Raw genomic sequence first — 4,442 nt, forward strand, 5'->3', positions numbered from 1 at the left:
TTATTGTGTTAGGCCTTCGAAGCCTGTCTGCGGTCCATACTTCCACTAGGCCTCCACTGACCAGACCACTGCTGCCCGTGTACCCCTGGAACCAATTTTAAAGTGCCTACAGCCAGCCCATTTTATTGTGTTAGGCCTTCGAAGCCTGTCTGCGGTCCATACTTCCACTAGTCCTCCACTGACCAGACCACTGCTGCCCGTGTACCCCTGGAACCAATTTTAAAGTGCCTACAGCCAGCCCATTTTATTGTGTTAGGCCTTCGAAGCCTGTCTGCGGTCCCTCCTTCCACTAGGCCTCCACTGACCAGACCACTGCTGCCCGTGTACCCCTGGAACCAATTTTAAAGTGCCTACAGCCAGCCCATTTTATTGTGTTAGGCCTTCGAAGCCTGTCTGCGGTCCATACTTCCACTAGGCCTCCACTGACCAGACCACTGCTGCCCGTGTACCCCTGGAACCAATTTTAAAGTGCCTACAGCCAGCCCATTTTATTGTGTTAGGCCTTCGAAGCCTGTCTGCGGTCCATACTTTAAATACTCCTCCACTCACCACCAAGCTGCCTGCCCGTGTATCCATGTAACCGCTGTAAAACTGCCATGAGCCTATTGTTTGTTATGTTAGGCCTTTGATAGCCTGTCTGCGGTCCTTACTTTAAATACTCCTCCACTCACCACCTAGCTGCCTGTGTATCCATGTAACCGATGTAAAACTGCCATGACTGCCTACTGTTTGTTATTTTAGGCCTTTGATAGCCTGTCTGCGGCCCCTACTTGCAATACTCCTCCACTGACCACAATGCTGCCTGGAGTGCCTGCCTGTGTATCCATGTAACCGATGTAAAACTGCCATGACTGCCTACTGTTTGTTATTTTAGGCCTTTGATAGCCTGTCTGCAGCCCCTACTTGCAATACTCCTCCACTGACCACACCAATGCTGCCCGTGTACCCCTGGAACCTATTTAAAAGTTCATAGAGCCTAGTTATATATTTTATTTACTATTAATAAGGCCATGATGGACTACGCTGTACCACGCTACAAGCTAACCAGTCGACACTTCTTTTGCGAGAAAAGCCATCCCAACCCTCCACCAGCATGTAGAAGACCGCATTGTCCATGCACTCTGGCAATCTGTGAGTACAAAGGTGCACCTGACAACAGACGCATGGACCTGTAGGCATGGCCACGGAAGATTACGTGTCCATTACGGCGCAATGGGTTAATGTGGTGGATGCATGGTCCACAGGGGACAGCCTACTAAGTCTGTCTGCAGTCCCTAATTCAAATTGTCCTCCACTGTCTAAATCGGAACTTCCACCTTCTGGCTTTCGGCCTATAGTATCAGAAATTAAACTGCATTTGGCCTTCAACTTTGGTTAGGGCCTACTAACGGCTTCTGCCCCTCCCTGGTGTTGCCCTCAACTAAATAAAGCTGAGCTTCAACCTTCCGGCTCTCATTAAGTGGTTTTTAAAAAAAAATGGTGGTTAGGGCCTACTAACGGCTTCTGCCCCTCCCTGGTGTTGTCCTCAACTAAATAAAGCTGAGCTTCAACCTTCCGGCTCTCATTAAGTGGTTTTAAAAAAAAAAAAATTGGTGGTTAGGGCCTACTAACGGCTTCTGCCCCTCCCTGGTGTTGTCCTCAACTAAATAAAGCTGAGCTTCAACCTTCCGGCTCTCATTATGTGGTTTTAAAAAAAAAAATGGTGGTTAGGGCCTACTAACGGCTTCTGCCCCTCCCTGGTGTTGTCCTCAACTAAATAAAGCTGAGCTTCAACCTTCCGGCTCTCATTATGTGGTTTTAAAAAAAAAAATGGTGGTTAGGGCCTACTAACGGCTTCTGCCCCTCCCTGGTGTTGTCCTCAACTAAATAAAGCTGAGCTTCAACCTTCCGGCTCTCATTAAGTGGTTTTTAAAAAAAAATGGTGGTTAGGGCCTACTAACGGCTTCTGCCCCTCCCTGGTGTTGTCCTCAACTAAATAAAGCTGAGCTTCAACCTTCCGGCTCTCATTAAGTGGTTTTAAAAAAAAAAAAATTGGTGGTTAGGGCCTACTAACGGCTTCTGCCCCTCCCTGGTGTTGTCCTCAACTAAATAAAGCTGAGCTTCAACCTTCCGGCTCTCATTATGTGGTTTCAAAAAAAAAAAAATGGTGGTTAGGGCCTACTAACGGCTTCTGCCCCTCCCTGGTGTTGTCCTCAACTAAATAAAGCTGAGCTTCAACCTTCCGGCTCTCATTAAGTGGTTTTAAAAAAAAAATGGTGGTTAGGGCCTACTAACGGCTTCTGCCCCTCCCTGGTGTTGTCCTCAACTAAATAAAGCTGAGCTTCAACCTTCCGGCTCTCATTAAGTGGTTTTAAAAAAAAAATGGTGGTTAGGGCCTACTAACGGCTTCTGCCCCTCCCTGGTGTTGTCCTCAACTAAATAAAGCTGAGCTTCAACCTTCCGGCTCTCATTATGTGGTTTTAAAAAAAAAAAAAATGGTGGTTAGGGCCTACTAACGGCTTCTGCCCCTCCCTGGTGTTGTCCTCAACTAAATAAAGCTGAGCTTCAACCTTCCGGCTCTCATTAAGTGGTTTTAAAAAAAAAATGGTGGTTAGGGCCTACTAACGGCTTCTGCCCCTCCCTGGTGTTGTCCTCAACTAAATAAAGCTGAGCTTCAACCTTCCGGCTCTCATTATGTGGTTTTAAAAAAAAAAAAAATGGTGGTTAGGGCCTACTAACGGCTTCTGCCCCTCCCTGGTGTTGTCCTCAACTAAATAAAGCTGAGCTTCAACCTTCCGGCTCTCATTATGTGGTTTTAAAAAAAAAAAAAATGGTGGTTAGGGCCTACTAACGGCTTCTGCCCCTCCCTGGTGTTGTCCTCAACTAAATAAAGCTGAGCTTCAACCTTCCGGCTCTCATTAAGTGGTTTTAAAAAAAAAATGGTGGTTAGGGCCTACTAACGGCTTCTGCCCCTCCCTGGTGTTGTCCTCAACTAAATAAAGCTGAGCTTCAACCTTCCGGCTCTCATTATGTGGTTTTAAAAAAAAAATGGTGGTTAGGGCCTACTAACGGCTTCTGCCCCTCCCTGGTGTTGTCCTCAACTAAATAAAGCTGAGCTTCAACCTTCCGGCTCTCATTAAGTGGTTTTAAAAAAAAAAAAAATGGTGGTTAGGGCCTACTAACGGCTTCTGCCCCTCCCTGGTGTTGCCCTCAACTAAATAAAGCTGAGCTTCAACCTTCTGCTCCAAATTACCATTTTAAAAAATGCAATAGGCTTTTCCGGCCTACTAAAGGTGTCTGCCCCTCCCTGGTGTTGTCCTCAACTGAACAAAGCTGAGCTTCCACATTCTGGCTTTCGCCCTATACTATCAGATATTAAACTGCATTTGGCCTACTAGTGTGGTTAGGCCCTTGAAACAGTGTCTGCTGCTCTTGGGTTTGCTACTCCACTGAACAAAGCAATGCCGCCTGTTTAGTCCTGTTACCAATTTTGAACTGCATGTAGCCTACTTTATTCTTTGGCCCTATATCTGTTTCCTCCTCATCCTGCCCATTGCCCAGCCACTGCTAAATGAGTCTGCTGGTACATTGACCTAGACCACTACATTCCCCTTGTACTCTACACAGCCAGAATCTGTCCCTGCTGAAAGTAAGGTTCCCCTTCCCGCATGTTATACCACCTTACACAGGGACAAAGAGGAAGGTGCAGATGAAAGTGCAGGTTCCTTCATCAGGTGGGGGGGCATACTCGTTGGCGACGTCACTGGCACAGGGCCCCTCAGAGTACGCAAAAGTGTCGCTGCTGGTGGGAGGCGCCCCCGCCATGCAAACACACCGCCGTACTTTGAGGGGCCCTGTGCCAGTGGCAATGCGAACGAGTGGGCCCCCCCTGCTTGCTCAGGATCACAGCACTTGCAACTTTTAAATACTTACCTTTCCCTGCAACACCGCCGTGACGTAGTCCGCATTTCCTGGGCCCACGAAAAACTTGAGCCAGCCCTACTCCCCCCACAACTTTCCCCCAATTCCCTATGCCCAACTATTATTATACAGTTAATTAAGATTGGCAAGCTTCAGAAACAAGAATGGATGTTTTTGGCATTAAAATGGGCACTGTAGGTGTTTTCCTGGCCTCCACTCACTGCCGACTATGCTTCCCCATTGACTTGCATTGGGTTTCGTGTTTCGGTCGATCCCCGACTTTTAGCGATAATCGGCCGACTGCACTCGACTCGACTCTGGACAAAATCGGGTTTCCCAAAACCCTACTCGATCTTAAAAAAATGAAAGTCGCTCAACCCTAGTGATGACCACTTAAAGGGCTTTTCCTTCTTTGTCAAGGAAGTAATGGGACGGACAATATCTGAAAAATTTCAAATGAAGCGTCTGTAGAAATTTGCAAAACCAATAAAACATTGGACCTCCTAAACGTTCTTGGGTACCGGCCAGTCAAGGATAGCCTG

The sequence above is a fragment of the Ranitomeya variabilis genome, chromosome 5 (genome assembly GCF_051348905.1).
Source record: "Ranitomeya variabilis isolate aRanVar5 chromosome 5, aRanVar5.hap1, whole genome shotgun sequence".
Taxonomy (NCBI): domain Eukaryota; kingdom Metazoa; phylum Chordata; class Amphibia; order Anura; family Dendrobatidae; genus Ranitomeya; species Ranitomeya variabilis.